General features: G+C 41.1%; 1 long non-coding RNA gene across 1 annotated transcript; it reads right to left on the bottom strand.

Moving 5' to 3' along the window:
- Positions 1 to 9,528: 9,528 nt before the first annotated feature.
- On the bottom strand, positions 9,529 to 19,283 carry LOC140077681 (uncharacterized). Its single transcript, XR_011849819.1, has 3 exons — positions 19,156 to 19,283; positions 16,546 to 16,695; positions 9,529 to 9,644 (listed from the first exon to the last, which is right to left on the bottom strand). It is a non-coding gene; the product is annotated as an uncharacterized lncRNA (long non-coding RNA).
- Between the last annotated feature and the right edge of the window lie 396 nt (positions 19,284 to 19,679).

Genomic DNA, 19,679 nt, shown 5'->3' with positions numbered 1-19,679 from the left:
AGCAGGCCGGGTCGTTTGAATATTTCACCTAGGAATAAAGGAATAGCATAGTGGTTCTATTTTTAATTGTTTTTTCGGAAATGGTTCCATGATTAAGAGCGACAGTATGGGGCATCCATATTATGCTATGATTGCAACTTCAGGTCTCCAGCATGGCGGCGATAGATGGGCCGAGTTCCACTATGTATCTGGTGAAACACCTGAAAATTCTGCCTGACACAGCTCGTTTGATAAGGGGACGATGTATGGAGGCAGTGAACTAGTAGTAGATTAAAGGTGCTGCAGTTAAAACTATGTTAGTTGGATCTTGGGATGGAGCTGGCGCTCCGCTGCCAGACGAGCTTTCGCCTATCCAAGCCCCTGTCTCTCGGCTCCTCCCCAAACAGCACTTCTAAGAACCTTTTGTATAAGATCAAGTGTAGTAGTGTTCTTGTAAGTTTGGGCTAGGGGAATGTAAACAGATGCGCAAGAAGCACTGAAATAATATCGGTAAATGATAAAAGTTTGCCAGTATATTTTGTGGATAACACAGCAGGGTGGCCACAAAGTTAACAAGTTTGATGAGGAAGCCATGAAAACAACCCAAAATTCTGCCTGACACAGCTCGTTTGATAAGGGAACGATGTATGGAGGCAGTGAACTAGTAGTATATTAAAGGTGCTGCAGCTAAAACTATGTTAGTTGGATCTTGGGATGGAGCTGGCGCTCTGCTGCCAGGCGAGCTTTCGCCTATCCAAGCCCCTGTCTCTCGGCTCCTCCCCAAACAGCACTTCTAAGAACCTTTTGTATAAGATCAAGTGTAGTAGTGTTCTTATAAGTTTGGGTTAGGGGAATGTAAACAGATGCGCAAGAAGCGCTGAAATAATATCGGTAAATGATAAAAGTTTGCCAGTATATTTTGTGGATAACACAGCAGGGTGGCCACAAAGTTAACAAGTTTGATGTGAAAGCCATGAAAACAACCCAAAATTTGATAAAGGGACGATGTATGGAGGCAGCTATATGGACAACGTGTGGAGGCAGCTAAAAAGACGACGTGTGGAGGCTGCTATGGCGACAATTTAATTTGGATAGTGACGGTATGTGGCAGTCCAAAAAATTTTTCAAACCAGAGGAGCAGGTAGGTGGTCCTCCAGAAAAATTAAATAGATTGAGTGCCTGTATGTGGCAGTCCAAAAAATTTTTCAAACCAGAGGAGCAGGTAGGTGGTCCTCCAGAAAAATTAAATAGATTGAGTGCCTGTATGTGGCAGTCCAAAAAAGTTTTCAAACCAGAGGAGCAGGTAGGTGGTCCTCCAGAAAAATTAAATAGATTGAGTGCCTGTATGTAACAGTCCAAAAAAGTTTTCAAACCAGAGGAGCAGGTAGGTGGTCCTCCAGAAAAATTAAATAGATGTGGCACTCCCAAAAATTGTTTAAAACAACGGACCGGGTAGGTGGCCCTCCAGAAAAATTAAATACATAGAGCACTATAGCTAGAGCCAGTTGACCCTGGCAAAAAAATAGCCAGTTTCCTCTGCTTTAGTGTACAAAGAGGAGGAAAAGGAGGACAATGAGGAGGAGGAGTGCATACATTATTCAGGTTGAGCTTCTTTCACCTGGTGGAGAATGGAAATCCTGAGAAATCCAGGCTTTATTCATCTTGAAAAGCGTCAGCCTGTCAGCGCTGTCAGTCGACAGGCGTGTACGCTTATCGTGATGATGCCACCAGCTGCACTGAAAACCCGCTCGGACAACACGCTAGCAGCAGGGCAGGCAAGAACCTCCAATGCGTACAGCGCCAGTTCGTGCCACATGTCCAGCTTTGAAACCCAGTAGTTGTAGGGAGCTGTGTGATCATTTAGGACGATGGTATGGTCAGCTACGTACTCCCTCACCATCTTTCTGTAAAGATCAGCCCTACTCTGCCGAGACTGGGGACAGGTGACAGTGTCTTGCTGGGGTGACATAAAACTGGCAAAGGCCTTGTAAAGCGTACCCCTGCCAGTGCTGGACAAGCTGCCTGCTTGCCTACTCTCCCTCGCTACTTGTCCCGCAGAAGTACGCATTCTGCCGCTAGCGCTGTCAGAAGGGAAATACTGTTTCAGCTTGTGCACCAGGGCCTGCTGGTATTCATGCATTCTGACACTCCTTTCCTCTCCAGGGATGAGAGTGGAAAGATTTTGCTTGTACCGTGGGCCCAGGAGAGTGAATACCCAGTAATCGGTGCTGGAATAAATTCTTTGAACGCGAGGGTCACAGGATAGGCAGCCTAGCATGAAATCTGCCATATGCGCCAGAGTACCAACGCGCAAGAATTCAGTCCCCTCACTGGCCTGACTGTCCATTTCCTCCTCCTCCAACTCCTCCAACTCCTCTTCTACTGCCCATACACGCTGAACAGTGAAGGACTCAACAATGGTCCCCTCTTCTGTCTCGCCAACATTCTCCTCCTCTTCCTCCTCATCCTCCTCCACCTCCTCCGATATGCGCTGAGAAACAGACCTGAGGGTGCTTTGGCTATCAACAAGGGAATCTTCTTCCCCCGTCTCTTGTGACGAGCGCAAAGCTTCCGACTTCATGCTGACCAGAGAGTTTTTCAACAGGCCAAGCAGCGGGATGGCGAGGCTGATGATGGCGGCATCGCCACTGACCATCTGTGTTGACTCCTCAAAGGTACTCAGCACCTGACAGATATCAGATATCCACGTCCACTCCTCATTGTAGACTTGAGGAAGCTGACTGACCTGACTACCAGTTCTGGTGGAAGTTGACATCTGGCAGTCTAAAATCGCTCTGCGCTGCTGGTAAACTCTGGATAATATTGTTAATGTTGAATTCCACCTCGTGGGCACGTCGCACAACAGTCGGTGAGCGGGCAGTTGGAGGCGGCGCTGCGCTGCCCTGAGAGTGGCAGCATCTGTGCTGGACTTCCTGAAATGCGCACAGATGCGGCGCACCTTCGTGAGCAAATCAGACAGATTGGGGTACGTCTTGAGGAAACGCTGAACTATCAGATTTAACACATGGGCCAGGCATGGCACATGTGTTAGTCTGCCGAGTTGCAGAGCCGCCACCAGGTTATGGCCGTTGTCACACACAACCATGCCTGGCTTCAGGTTCAGCGGTGCCAGCCACAGATCAGTCTGCGCCGTGATGCCCTGTAATAGCTCTTGGGCGGTGTGCCTTATTTCGTCTAGGCTCTGCAGTTTGAGCACCTCCTGCTGTCGCTTAGCGATGGCACTGCTGCTGTGCCTAGAGCTACCGACTCATGGCGCCATCCCCACGGATGGTAATTCGGAGGAGGAGGTGGAGGTGGAGGAGGGGTGGGAGGAGGAGGAGGCATAGTAGGCCTGAGAGACCTAGACCGAGGTAGGCCCCGCAATCCTCGGCGTCGGCAGTATATGACCAGCCCCAGGGTAAGACTCGGTCCCAGCCTCCACCAAGTTGACCCAATGTGCCGTCAGCGATACATAGTGGCCCTGCCCGGCAGCACTCGTCCACGTGTCCGTGGTCAGGTGGACCTTGTCAGAAACGGCGCTGCTCAGGGCATGGATGATGTTGTCTGACACGTGCTTGTGCAGGGCTGGGACGGCACATCGGGAAAAGTAGTGGTGGCTGGGGACCGAATACCAAGGGGCAGCCGCTGCCATGAGGTTTCGAAAGGCCTCGGTCTCTACCAGCCTACAGGGCAGCATCTCCAGGCTAAGCAGTTTGGAGATGTGGACGTTGAGGGCATGGGCGTGTGGGTGGGTTGCACTATACTTCCTTTTGCGCTCCAGTGTCTGGGGTATGGAGAGCTTAACGCTGGTGGATGCTGTGGAGGTTCGTGGAGGCGAAGATGGGGTTTTCACACGGGAGGTGTTTGGGCCGGGGTCCTGGGCAGGGGGCTGACTAGCAGATGACACAGGGGAAGGAGCAGTGGTGGGCCCGGCCAGAGGTGAACGGGCTTGGTGCCATTGAGTGGGTTGTTTAGCATTCATATGCCTGCGCATACTGGTGGTAGTTAAGCTAGTAGTGGTGGAACCCCTGCTGATCCTGGTTTGGCACACCACAGTCCGTCGGTCATCCGGTGTTTCTTTAAAGAACCTCCAGACTTCTGAAAATCTAGCCCTCGCCACGGGAGCTTGACTACGTGAAACATTTGGTGCTGATGCACCAGCTCTGGCCCTGCCTCTCCGTCTGGCGCCACCACTGCCTCTTCCAACCTGTTCTGGTATAGGACTCGCCTCCGTCTCAGAAGCACTGTGTTCACCCGGCCTATCAACCCAGCTTGGTTGTCACCTCATCGTCCTCTGATCCCTCAGTCTGCTCCCCCCTCGGACTTCCTGCCCTGATAACAACTTCACCACTGTCTTACAACCGTGTCTCCTCATCGTCCGACACCTCTTTACACACTTCTTCTACTACGTCAATAATGTCATCATCACCCACAGACTGCGACCGGTGGAAAACCTGGGCATCGGAAAACAGCTCAGCAGCAACCGGACAAGTGGTTTGTGACTCTGGGAAGGGTCCAGAAAACAGTTCCTCAGAGTATGCCGGTTCAAATGCCAAATTTTCCTGGGAGGGGGCAGACTGGGGGGAAGGAGGCTGAGGTGGAGGAGTGCTGATTTCAGTGACATGGGTGGACTGCGTGGAAGACTGACTGGTGGACAAATGGCTAGAAGCATTGTCCGCAATCCACGACATCACCTGTTCACACTGTTCTGGCCTCAACAGTGCTCTACCACGAGTCCCAGTAACTTGAGACATGAACCTAGGGAGTGTAGCTCTGCGGCGTTCCCCTGCTCCCTCATCAGCAGGTGGTGTCTCACCCTACCCAGGACCACGGCCTCTGACCCCTGCAGTAGTTGGACGCCCACGTCCACGCCCTCGTCCTCTACCCCTAGCCCTCGGGTTAAACATTTTCAAAATTAAAGTGTAAACTGTCAATTTTTTTAGTTTTTAGTTTTTTTTGTGTGTGTGTGTTTTTTTTTTAAACAAAACGATTCTATCCTATTGCTATGGCTAGTTTCTAACCTACACTGACAGCACACAGCTGGATTTTGTGCTGTGCCTGATGACTGAGTTATAAAAAAAAATAAACGTAAAAAAAATAAATGAGCAGACTGTGCCTAATTCAAATCAAACCCCTAATAAATTGTCCCACTTCGGTGTTTGAGGTGGATATGTGTGTCACTAAGAACTAAACACAACGGTCGCAAGTCTCCCTGCAAATTCCTCACAATATGGTACTAGCTGCACTACTAGTGCCAGCAAGCCCAGCCACAAGCAAACAAAAATAAAAGTAAAATATAACGCTATTGTAGGCGTAAGTAAGCCGTTGGGGTTCTCCTATGGCTATTTTTAAGCCTACACTGAAAGCACACTGCTTTGCCAGAGGACTTTGAGTTATAAAAATAAATAAACGTAAAAAAAAATAAATGAGCAGACTGTGCCTAATTCAAATCAAACCCCTAATAAATTGTCCCACTTCGGTGTTTAAGGTGGATATGTGTGTCACTAAGAACTAAACACAACGGTCGCAAGTCTCCCTGCAAATTCCTCACAATATGGTACTAGCTGCACTACTAGTGCCAGCAAGCCCAGCCACAAGCAAATAAAAAAAAATATATATAACATTATTGTAGCCCTAAGAAGGGCTGTTGGGTTCTTGTAGAATCACTCCTGCCTAACACTATTCTAATAGAACACCCTAACGCTTTCCCTGACCAGCAGCAGCTCTCTCGCTAGCGGCATGCAGACAGAGAATGATCCGAGCAGCACGGGCAGGGGCTAGTCTATTCCAGGGTCACCTGATCAGGCCAGCTAACCACTGCTATCGACGTGTAAGGGTACCACGTCATGCTGGGTGGAGTGCAGAGTCTCCTGGCTTGTGATTGGCTCTGTTTCTGGCCGCCAAAAATCACAACGGCGGGAGATGCCATTTTCTCGAGCTGGCGAAATACTCGTCCGAGCAACGAGCAGTTTCGAGTACGCTAATGCTCGAACGAGCATCAAGTTCGCTCATCTCTAATGGTAACAACAAAATTTCTTTTTCAAATAAGGGTTTATTGTGCAAAAACTTATACAACTACACTGTACTTATCTCTGATTTATATACCGTAATCGAACTGATCCATAGAATGAGAATAATGGGACAGTTTATTAAACTTGCTGCAATAAAAAAAATGTGCAATGGGGTTCCATGGCTATTTATTAAACTTTTACAGCAGTATTATATCGTGGCTGCACTGTGTCCGCTCCAACAAAAAATTCGGCAGATAAAGGGCCATTCCGGGACCAATTCAGAGTGTGCATTTATGTAGAACTTCCGACAGAAATTTGGCGCACCCAAGTTAAACTGAATGCACCAAAATACTGGTGCACTTAGTGCAGTTAGTGCAGTCCAGAAAAAGCTTCAAAATAAAATAACACTATTGACTTTTACATTCTGCCAAATGAAACTTAAAAAAATATTTAAAAAACTGCAAAAGATACAGATAAAACCTCCGCTCCTCCACTTTTACATGCTTGGATCACCTAGAAAAGAAACTTAGCATCAAGATGTCCACCGCACTGGGCTGCCAATTATGCAAGCGTGCGTAATTAGCAGTCCGGAGCGCCGAACATCTAGTCCCCAGGCTCCATGCTGATATTTATAAGTTTCATTTCTAGGTAATCCCAGTGTGTTAAGTTTAGCAGAGACAAGCCCCGGAATCAAGATAAAGAGGAGCGGAGGTGAGTATCTTTAGCTGTTTTTTGTCTATTCAAGTGGTTGATTTACTTTAAAGGGGTATTCTGGGAATATATGAATTATGTTGATTCCTGGAATAACTCTTTAAGGAAAAATTGGTAGTGTATTTAAGGAGTTAAGGGACCTCTGTATGTAGTGTATTGAAACTGTCAGTTTTTTACTGACAGTTTGACTAGTACACCCAACCTCACTTGGGTCTAATAGATGTCCATACATGTCAGCCATGTAAGGCTTGATCAGGCCAGCAGCTGCCATGACAACCCTCTGGCACCCAGTGATCAGGCAAGTACTGGCTAGTTAGCATTCTCTCCTTGGTAGACGACCCGTTAACACTGTTTTTGGTGCTAATTTTAACATATATCTGCCATAGATTCTACAGAATTACAGATGTTCTTTATTAAATTCCTCATGGTCTGTGTACATAAGACGATTGCTGTTGGTTCATTCTGCAGCATTATTTCTTTATTTAGTTCATTATTTTAATTATTTTGAAAAGTTAAAGAATGGCTGGATTATACTACAAGCACCTATACCTCCTGTATGACCTCTTCATCCTGATAGATTTTAAAGGGGTTGGCCACTATTTAACATAAATTGCCTATGTGCCTCAATAATATTTCTTGAATGTGCACCAATTGACCCATCATATTAGAATAATAGGTGCATAAAGAGGCACATTGATCATAGACGGGCGCTTAGTGCGCCAGAGCATGATGCCTCCCCCGGTACTCGCGACATCTATCGGCTCTGGTGTCCTAAATAATCCCATCATAATCGTCATCTTTCAGCAATGGGCTCTTACAGAATTTTCATCTCAACTGTACACGCCGTACGCTTCTACATTTCAAGTCACTTGTGACTTGTATTTTATATGACTGGGTCAATATGACTATGTTAAGGCTTACTAAACTCAAAGCGTAACATCTATTACACGTATATAACAAAGCAATTTATTCCATGCAACACAAATCTGAGATGATTACAAGAAAAGTGATTAGAAGTTTAGACCTTGCTGATCTGACTGTGGCATGACCCCGTGTATAAGCCTGCATGCCACTATTCAATGTCTCCATTATTATGGGAAAAGAGGAAAAGGAGGATCAGATACCAGACGATAATATTAAAACTTGGATATCCTTTTCTTCTAAGGTTAAAGAGCCCAGCTGTAGCAAGAGGAAAAGAAATAGATTGATGTTCTTGTGGAGTATGGTTAATGTATGTGGTGTAAGAGAACACAGACCTGGGCTTTCTCTATCTGATATAGTATGTCATATATAGATTTAGGCAGAAAACTCTAACATACAGTGTAACTGAAGAACTAGGTGAAGCACTTTCCAGGATGGCGAAAGGAAAACTGTGTTTCCAGTGCTACCTGCAAAAGCAGTCTCCATAAGGGCTTTAAGTCTTCTTCCTGAACTAGGTAAAGAATGCAGCTATTAGCACCGATACATTTCTAGTGTTGTAATGATATATACACATTTCATACATTTATCTCCATAGATACGTCTTTTCAGAAGAACTCTTTATAAGTTTACTATACTTGCTACATGTTTTAGTATTTTAAGTTGAAAGCAGTTAGATATAATACCCCCACCAAAACCATTGCATGTTACATGAACATATGGATAAGTGCAGCTAAATGCTACAAGTTTCACTCTTCAGATCTAAAGATTTCAGACACAAGATGATTTAAGTGTAGACGTTGTCTGACGCTGGCAGGACAGCGCTTAACATCTCTGTGCCCTTAATCACTTCCTCCGTGTTTTGTTTATTAAGGCTCGCCAGTCTTTTTTCTTTCGGTGAACATTTGGTTCCCATTAGAGTGCAATCCGCTCTGTTATGCTACATAATTGCTTTAATAACAAACCAGAGAAGAGCTTAAAAGACCAATTTTTTCCACCGCTCCAGAGAAAAATCTAACACAAACCAAAAGTAAAGAGGAACTGAAATTACATAATTTAAGTTTAACCCTTCAATGATTCTTCAATTATTCATTTTCATAGGCTTCAATCCTAAACCTAGACCTTAGGTCAAGAGTTTGTGGGGAAGTCTAAGAGCATGACGACACTTTGGGTCTGATTTATGAAAAATAGAACTTCCTTTGTTGCCTATAGCAACCAATGAGGACTTAGTTCTTATGGCATAGACTGCATTGAAAAAAAATAAAAGGTGATAGCTTCCTAGGACAACAGCAGTGGTTTTATTGAAAGTTTTGACTAAGAGGGCTCTGTGTTTTTAGGAACAAATTTTGAGGTACCCATCATTTACATTTTTGTTTTAAATGAGCAACTTAGACTTGCTGAAAAATAGAAGCTTATTACCCTTTTCAGTGGTATCATCATAAGAAAGCCACTGTTTCTTTGGCATGAATTCTATGTGCTAGATATTTTACATATCCTTTAAGTGTTATCATGTGAGTTTATTAGACACACATGTGTTAGTATAGAAATCAGCAAGGGAAAGCAAATATGCAATACTGTACACAGTGTAAAGAGAGGAGGGAGATGCAGCTGCAGGTTGACACTCAATGTTACTGTGAAAACACACAAGGGGGAATCTTATTGGCTTTCAATACTATAGACAGGGCTTAATTCACACCAGGTCTTATGTGCCCACTCAGCAAACAAAGGAAAAAAAAGTTACTGAAATCAGAGGCAGAGACTATTTATATGAAACAGTTTGTGCTACATTTCCTTTAATGGACATCTACACTCTTTTAGTATTGTGTGTTTCTATGCACTATAACAAAACAAAACAACATAGGAATAGGAATATTTACTCTAATATCTTTATTCAATTTTTCTCAAATTTCCTGAACTGATGTATCTCAACAGAAATACTGAATTAGCCTTTTGCCAATGATTTGGTAAAGTTGGTTGTAGAAGCGAAGGGTCGATTTCCCCAGCCTCCGACTTCAGTCTTAGGACCTATTGAGAACAGAATAAACTAAAATTAGTCCCAGAGTTAAAAATATTCAAATTAAACTGGAGATATAGCTAGACCTCCATGCATTTCTTTAGGGTGCCACTTTTAATATGGTTGATCTGTTCAGATTCGATATACATTATGTAAACATTTGTAACCATTTTTTTTACCATAAAATGTAACTATTTTTGTTAAAACCTGCTGATATTAGAGAAATCCTTGTCTAATTGTATATGGAAAAGTAGTAAACCCTGCATAAATGTGGTTTAAAGAAACCCTGCAATAAGTTGATTAAAGAAATATAGGGGAGTTATTGGCCTTCCAGGTATCTATTGTTTTAACTTGCACTTGCAAATATATCTGTTTTTGGGCCACGGGTTTTGATAAATTTATTGACTTCAGGCATCTCTGGTTGAACCTCTATCATCAAGGGGGATTAATTCATAGCAATCGTTCAATTTGGGAAGGGGAATATAGACTATGGTTTTCATGAACGATTCATGAGCAACATGGAAAATGTTAAGTGAAAAATGTGGTCTCCCCATATACTTTGATAAATCATTACAATTAAAGAAATATTGAGGTCTGGTATCTATTATTCCAACCATGGTATTCTAGGAATGGGAGTTAAAGAATTGTATGTCACTTCACAACTATTTAATTCGGAAACAGAGAAATTGATATCCCTTACAAAAGTACAGGAAATGTATAAGAACACCTCTTCATAAAAAAGGAACTAATAACAGTTTATAATTCCTATTAAATAAGTTGCTTCTTTATTTCTCTTGTGATAGATAAGCCTCATTTCACACTACCGTTCCTTCCCTTCGATAAAAAAGTAAAGAACGGAGTTTTAATGAGGGCTTTAAAAATCCCATTGACAGCAATGTAAATTTGATGTCATCTGTTATGTTCTGTTTAGCCAGGTATCCGTTATCCATGCGTTGTTTGAACAGAAAAAATTATGGAGGCTGCAGTACTTTTCCTCCATGCATTACGGATTCATCAAAAAGGAAAGAAAAGGTGTTCTCCAGCAAATCCATTTTAAAACATTAGAGTTTTATTCCATATTCAGTTTAAAAACATGATAGTGTGCATATAGTCAAGAGTTTAGTTGACGCGTTTCGGACGGGGCACCGTCCTTTGTCTGTGCCCACGTCCAAAACGTGTCAACTAAACTCTTGACTATGTGCACACTATCATGTTTTCAAACTGAATATGGAATAAAACTCTAATTTTTTAAACGGATTCGCTGGAGAACATCTTTTCTTTCCTTTTTGATGATCCCTACCTGAAGCAACAACTCCTCCACAACTAACAGTCTACAAGATTGCCCAGAATTGGTAAGCCATGCAAAAGTTTTTCCTTTTTCTATTGTATGTATAACGGATACCTGCCAAACTGACCATAACAGATGACATAAAATTTACAATGATGTCAATGGGATTTTTAACTGATATGTTAAACTTCCATTAAACCTCCATTCTTCAATTTTTTTAACGGAGGTAAGGAATAGAGAAGAGCGAGTATACTCATCCGAGCTTGATGCTCGTTCGAGTATTAGCATACATTAAAACGGCTCGATGCTTGCCGGCTCGAGAACTGCTCGAGTCAAAGCAAATTGTCTTCTGATAAGTTAGCAAATGTATGGAAACATCTGCAATGTGTTCTTCACTGAAGAACACATTGCAGATGTTTCCGTACATCTGCTAACTTATCAGAAGACACGAGTGCAGAACGGTGTTCTTCACAATAGTATGTGAAGAACAATATGTGTGAAGATTCTTGAAATTCAATGACACATTGAAAAATGCTCAGGTCTCCCATTAACTTCAATGGGGCTCGTTATTCAAAACGAGCACTCGAGCATCGGCAAAAGTGCATCTCGAACGAGGACTCGAGCATTTTAGTGCTCGCTCATCTCTAGTAAGGAACAGTAGTGTGAATTTAACCTAAGAAGCAAGCATTAAGCTCCATTTCATTAATTTATTAGTAAAATCTCTGGGAATTGGGAATCTACTAGAATTCATTAAAAAAAGTGAATTAGAAAAATAAGACATTGGGGATCTCAAATTTGGAGGTGCTTTATAAGAGGTAGGTATCTGAGAAAATAAAAAACAAATAGTGAACCATGTCATATCCATGTTGCTAGTGTACCGTAGAGCTAGTAGGTTCAGGGGCTGAAAGTAAACAGGCTTCTATCTTTCTTTTTTCATTGGTTGGAGGGGTTTTAAAAGGAACTCCCAAAATGATGGCCCCACTAAATGAAGGCAGAACCAAACTAAGAGTTTCTGTCATTCCAAAGTGGGCAGCAATACAAGAGTGCCTTATGTATAAATTCATATATATGTGGTTTGATACATATGTCAACTAAACATATCAAAATTTACAAATTGTACATTAATCTGGCAAACCATCTGAAATCTTTTGAAGTCTTGTTCTGTATCTCTGGGTACATTACCCATCTGTTATGGAATTCTGCATTTCATTTTTATCATTTATTAACCCCTTAAGGACATAGCTCATTTGCACCTTTAGGAGATAGCCCGACTTTTTAAATCCACCATGTGTCACTAAATGGAGTTACAATATGCGGGAACAATTTAACCAATAAAGGTGATTATCAGATTGTTTTTTGTGACCCATTGCACTTTACATCAGTGGGGAATTTTGGTTGAAATGTTTTGCACTTATTGATAAAAAAAATTGGAAATTTGGTGAAGAATTTTAAAAATTTGCGGTTTTCTCATTTCTAAATGTTATGCTGAGATATTAGGAGGCTTACAAATTGAACAGCAATTTTACAAATTTTCAAGAACTCATATTTAGTGATTTTAGAGGTCTATTTATATTTATAGGGGTTTTAAAAGTTCTATATATTATAAACTCCCCTCAAAATGCCCCATTTTTAAAACTGGACCCCTCAAATTATTGATAACGGCCTATGTTTGACTGCAGCACCAACTGCCAGGACCATGATGATCAAGATTTTGGTTGTTAGTACTGAGGACTGATTGTTACATACAATCAGCCAACAAAATAGCACAGGCTTTGCATAGGATCTCTGTGATGTTGGGAAATGTCATGATGCAAAACATGACAATAACAAGTACAATAACAACATGACATTCCCATGTCATCATGGTGCGTTAAGGACTTAAAGATTGGGATATTTTTTGTTGGGATATTTTTGTATGGATACACGTCCTTACACCTCCTACCATATCAGTCTCTAGTTTTAACCCCTTCCCGACATTTGATGTACTATTACTGCATGGCGGGAGGTGCGTTCCCGCAAAATGCGGTAATAGTACGTCATGCTTCTGGTGCCGGCTCCAGAACGGAGCCGGTGCCAGAAGCTGCGGGTGTCGGCTATATATTATAGCCGACACCCGCCTCTAACACCCGCGATCAGAGATTTCTCCGATCGCGGGTGTTAACCCCTGACACGGGGTGGTCCGCTGCTCCGATCGCAGCCCCGGGACTGCCGGTGCCCGGGGCTGCGCGATCCTCTTCTGTGAGCTGGGTCCGTGCCTTCTGGCAGGACCCGGCTGTAACACACTGAGCATGCGCAGCATGCTCAGTGTGTTACATTACACAGTGTAATACATCTATATTACACTGTGTAATGTGAAGAAGAGCTTGAACAAGTGATCAGTGGATCGCTTCTTCAAGCTAACCTGTAAAAGTTAAAAACATTACATAAAATCATTTTTTAATAAAAAGAATTAATTAAATAAAGTTAAAGTCCCCTAAACACAAATATTCCCTATACACATGCAATAAAGTGAAAAAAACACACAAAATCACCAAAAAACCCCACATATTTGGTATCTCCGCGTCCGTAACAATCCGTACAATAACTCAGAAACATTATTGGACCCGCTCGGTGAACGCCGTAAAAACAAAACCCGTAAAACACGCCAAAAATGTACATTTTTCATAAAATCTCTACACAAAAATGTTCTAAAAAGTGATCAAAAAAAGTTATGTGCGCCAAAATGGTACCACTGAAAAGAACAACTCAACTCATAAAAAATAAGCCCAAAACTAGCTCTGTTAACCAAAAAATATTAAAGTTAAAGTCTCCAAAAAGATGGCGATGCAAAAACAAATGAGATTTCCTTTATATTAGTTTTTATCCAGTAAAATTGTAAAAATAAATGAAAAACTGTATAAATGAGGTATCACCATAATCTTAATCACCTGTAGAATAAAGATAATATAGTATTTTTAGTGTACGGTGTACGACCCCCAAAAGATACGAAAAAAAATTAAACCAAAATTGACAATTTTCTTTTCACCCATACATTCAAGAGTTAATAAAATCTCATCAATAAGCTAATGACCCACGAAAATGAATTATTTGTAAAGTGCATCTCATGTCGCAAAAAATAAGCCCTTATATGTCCAAATTGCCAAAAAAATAAAGATTGTATAGCCAATAAAAAGTGACAATGCATAATCTGCTCTGAATGGCGCAGCTTCCCTTCGATGCCCTGGTGTGTGCCCGTACAGCAGGTTACCACCACATATGGGGTATTGTTATACGTGGGAGGGATTGGGTATCAAATTTTGTGGAGCGTTTTGGTATTTTATCCACTGAGAATTTGTAAATTTTTTGAAAAACACATTCATTTAGCCAAAAAAGTTTACTTTCAAAATTGTATCCGATTTTGTTTTAACCCCTGTAAAATAATTAAAGGGTTAATAGACTTCATAAAAGTTGTTTTACGTACGTTGAGGGGTGTAGTTTCTATCATGGAGTAATTTATGGGGTTTTACTTTTATTTAGGCCTCTCTAAGTGATTTAAAACCTGAGCAGGTCCCTCAATAGCAGGATTTTGCGTTTTTTATGAAAATGTGAAAAATCGCACCTAACGTTCAAAGGCCCATAACATCCTACAAAAATAAGAGTGTGCATAAAAAACCATGTCCACATTAATTAGACATTTAGTGAATGTTAGTTATTACATTTTTTTTTTGCGGTTATTACTATGTATGGAAAAAGTAGAACATTTTGAAGTTCGAAAATCAAGAATTTTTCCAAATTTTCACCAAACATCTGATTTTCTCATAAATAAATGCAAAACAAAACACCAAAATTTTTCAACTAACATGAAGTACAAAGCGTCACGAGAAAACAATTTTAAAATCACTTGTATATGTTAAAGCGTTCCGAAGTTATAACCATTTATAGTGACACAGGGCAGATTTGAAAAAATGGGCTGTGTCAGGAAGGTGAAAAGTGGCTTCAGCGTTAAGGGGTTAAATACAAAGATACCACCTCTACCCCTAATTACTAGTTAAGTCTATAAATATTTGAACCTTGACATAAATGTTTTTAACATATTCAAGTTATAGTTGTATAATAGATATGGGTAAGTCCAGACTTTCAGATTTCATTTGGGAGTGTCCACATTAAAACTAGCCACCACCCAATGGCTTTTTCTTAGGCAGTTCCTTCATTATGTCATTCTCTTTAAGCAGTTTATTTGAGATGCGGTGCTTGCATTTGGAAGAATTTTATGTGAATAAAACATGTGGTCAAACGATCTCTCCATACAGGTGAAACAAACCATCCTGCAAAAACAGAAAAAAACATCTGAGAAATCTTCAAGAATTCAGATTCAATTATGTTAGAGGTCTATTTATATTTACAGGGGTTTTAAAAGTTTAAAAAAAACATCAATATCAATATTACTACAATATTCAGAGAGACAAATCTTCCATTTACAGTTTGGAACAGAGGAGGAAAGAAAGAAAGAAAGAAAGCACTGGTGCAAAAATGTAAAAAGACCTGGACGCTAATTTCCATGGTGAAGAGAAACAGCAGCCAACCAAGTGAACAACACTCCCCAGGACATAGGGCCTTGCGTAGAAATAAAAGCTGTGCAGCAACCCACCAGATACATCAAGAGGCTTCAGCTGCAAAAAAGCAGCAGCGGGGCTATCCTACGCCGGTGACAGTATTGGTTGTAAGCTGGTTTTGTGCAGGCGGTTGAGTGGACAACTGGAACACACTTCCTGTGCCTCCAAGAACCATTGTGTTCAGGGAGTGTCTATGAAAACAGTAATTAATTGACCTTGTGTACATTTCTGGGGTCCAGAACGTCCCACCATGCCATATTCTTCATAATATTTTCAGATTTGTAAACATGCTTCTAGAACTAGTAAGTTACTGCCCACTATTATCACCTAATATGTTGGGGTGGATTGATCCTCTGTTTACCTATAATTGTTCTGGTAGACATTAGGAACACTCTCAGGACCATTAGTCCCTCTCTGGGTACTCAATCTCAGGAACTGACAGTATAACCAGGCTGCATAATAGACATATTAATATTTCACATCTCAGCGTTTTATCTTAGTTTTGGTCTCTCAGGAAGAAGGGGGTGTTGCTTTATTACAAAGCACTAGGCAAACTAAAGATCATAAATAATATAACAATACTTTCTTTGTTTTGATTCCATCTATTCATAGATGAACCACTCAGGTGGTCAGATTTTTGCACTACAGTTCACTGTTAATAAGAATTTTCTCAATGATTAATCACAGTAAACTAGTAAACACTTAAATTAGGTGACAAAAATGAAAATATCACATTAGCACATTACTGCCTTTGAGTAGGTGAGTTACTGTATTTTTGTAACTCTAAAATAATAGGCAATTCAATGCAATTTCCACATGAATCGTAAAAGACAAAAAAATGGCGTCCCTCACCCAAATAAGAGAATCTTCTTTTTTATTCAAAGCGGTGCATAGGACAGGGAGGTGCTACACGCTGCAAACTCCGGCAAAGGACCGTTTCGCGCACTCCTGCGCATTCTTTGTCTTTTCCGATTCATGTGAACACTTCACTCCTCAGTTGAGCACCACCCGTGTATTAAGAGTGTACCCGACCTGAACGCCATGATTCCCTAAGGCTGTCCGTGATCCTCCAATGTGTGTCTGGTAGTGCCGACGCTCTTTCAGATGGACTTTTTTGTTGTTTCAATGCAATTTCCATAACCGCTGAAATTGTTAATACCTGTTCTCAAAATTATGAAAATCCTATTGTTACATGAAGGAAATATTAGTTTGTCCTGAGTTACAGTTTGAAAATATACCAGTTCTGACTTACATACAAATTCAACTTAAGAACAAACTTACAGAAACTGGCACATAATCTGGCGACTGCCTGTAGTCTGATCGCACTGCAGACACAGATCTCACCCTGACGGTGCCAGAAGTGTGGCCAGATAGCACATGCACTATGGACTATACTGTACTCATTAAAGGTAAGATAACAGAAAAACTCATTTGCAAGTACAATTACAAATTTACATCTTCACTTACTCTTTAGGGTGGGGGAGCTGTTACTTCCTAATGATACCAGGCAATAATGGGGCTAGCGTTCTAAGACTGGATGATTCACATCTGTTTTTTTTTTCTATGTTGTAAGTACATGTTGGGCGGATTCCTGACTTGTCCTTACAATATAGAGCACAGACCATCCCACTGTATGCAAATACAGTGGGATATGTCTCCCGGTGCCTTCTGCTCCCCTCTGAATGCGGGGGAAGGAGTGAACATCAGCAGCAGCCAATCATTATCTGATGTTTGGGGTGCTGACCCAATGATGTCACTGTCCTTATATGGACAATGACATTACTTTTGACCTCCCTCCTGCTGAGCAACCTATGAGCTCAGCGGAGGACTGTTCAGTAATGCAGTACTGCTGCCTCCACTCCCATAGGCTTTAATAGCCTCTGATGAAGGTAAATGTCGTTCAGCAGCGGGGAGCAGGATTTGCATCCTGTGTGTCACACAGTATGGAAGCTGTACCTCCTGTATAAGTCTATGGGTGTGCTCAGCATTCAAAAAATGTGTGAATCTAGCCTTAGAGGGTTTATCCATGACAGATAACCTTATGAAATACAGTTTAAGAAGATCTGGTGCTACTATATGCCTTTCACTAAGCATTATGAGATGTATAAATGCTTGGACAGATTGTATACTTAAAACAAAAGATAGAAGTGGAATACAATTTTTCTTCTCTAAATGTATGTAATGTCCCAACATAAAAGTTACACAAATATTTAATTAAAAAAACTGTATTCAAAAATGTATCAGTTATAGGTACTTCTAAACCTATTCTTTCAACTAAGAACAACATATAAGCAATAAGAAAAAATCAGTCTAGATAGCAACCTATGACTCCAATGACCTAGCTTGGACTTGAATACCACATTAAAGGAAATCTACCACCAGGATCAGGTATTGTAAATCAAGCACACTTACATGTTATTGTGTGCCCCTGTTTGCAGGATCCGCTATTCTTTTTGCTCCTTGCGCTCTTGATATTAAGAAAAAGGGCTTTAAATTCTATGCAAATGAGTCTAAGGGGCTCCAGGCTTAATTAACATCTATGGATGTTAATTCAGGCCTATTTGCATAATTTTAAAACCTTTTTTTTGTAAAAGCAAGGTCATAAGGGGCTAAAAGAAGAGTGGATCCTGCAAGCAGGGGCACACAACAACATGTAAGTGTGCTTGGTTTACAATACCTGATTTAGGTGGTAGATTTCCTTTAAGCGTTTTTACTTTGTAGTCTGTATATTTGCTCAGTTGACAAGATTACTACAGTTTTATCTGCTCTTTACTGTAATTGTTGCATTAGTCTTTTTAAGATACCAGTATAGGAACATGTGTTTTGTTAAGGCTGAAAACAATGGATTCATGATCCTTTTTTGCAGTCTTTGAGGGGAATTCATTAATACTCGTGTTTTGAACACCAGTATTAAATTCCCCTGCCAGTGGTCCTGCACTCGTATGCATGAAGAGTCTCTGGTCTCTTAGTAAATATGGGAGTAAATTTTGCTAGTTCAGACCCTTAGACCAGATCTGAACAGGCAGAGTTTTTGCTATCGTCTCCGCCAATTTTCCAAAGGAGACTATAGTAAATGTGATGAGCCGAGCAAAACTGGCAGGGGAGAAGGTTTCATGTACCTTCTCCAGCAGAAAACTGGCAAAGAAGACATAATGAATCTCCTCTTTGTGTTATCTGTATGTCATCAGTTTTCGCAGATCGGCAATTAAGATGGAAGGCTAGTAAATTATGTTACTAGCTTATCCCAACTTTTTGATGGGTAATATGACTGTGTTACCTAGCAACTGATCCAAAAGTTTGGATGGTGCACAGATTACACAAACATGTAGTTTTTGCACTCCCACAGACTTCTATGGGAAGGCCCCAGCTGCAAACTTGGCCAGGAACAGGACATTATACACATTACAAAATGTATGTGTCAATGAGGCATCACTTAAAAAAATGTGCAGCACACGGGCCAAAACAAATTTCCATGTGGACTTTCTGCTACTTCCCTGTTTCTTTTTTAGACATTTTATATACATAAACTACATGTAAAGGATTTTTTTGGTGCTGCTTAAAAAAGCTATGTAACCAGGTAACCACATCCAAATCGCTTGTACTGAATTAAATACATACACAAACACACAATATAGTAATTACCTTTTATATAAAAACTTTCTATTAGCAGAGGTGTAGCTATTGGGGTGTGAATGATACAGGAACCAGAGTAAGTAGAGATTGGAGTTTCAGGTCAAATTTAACCTTCCAATGCACCTTCCAATGACCTGAATACTACAAATTGCAAAAAAAGCCAAATTTAAAAATACATTTTAATTAGAAATGCTAAGAACAAGTGTTAGGTTCTTTGTTAATAGACATTGAAGGCTAAATCCAGGTTAGTAAAGTAAACATCAAGTTGAGAAGTGAAGTTCAAGTGATATTTAAAGAGCTTCTGTAGATGTGTGACACCTCCCACCTCACTGAAGATAATGAGTCTTGGCTCACAGGACTTCTGTTTTTAGTGGCACCAGTTTTTCATGCCTCAAGGTGGTTAATCATGGCAGAGGCGGAGGGAGATGGGTCATTGAGGGTTGCTGGTGTGGGAGGGGGCTTGAAGATGCTTGAAGCTGTGGGGGGGTACAAATTAGCAGTCTTGGAGGGACCGTTTGCAAGCCACCAGTTTG

The sequence above is a fragment of the Engystomops pustulosus genome, chromosome 1 (assembly GCF_040894005.1).
Source record: "Engystomops pustulosus chromosome 1, aEngPut4.maternal, whole genome shotgun sequence".
Taxonomy (NCBI): Eukaryota; Metazoa; Chordata; class Amphibia; order Anura; family Leptodactylidae; genus Engystomops; species Engystomops pustulosus.
Note: the sequence above shows the minus strand (reverse complement) of the source record. Positions and strands in the feature narration are given on the sequence as shown.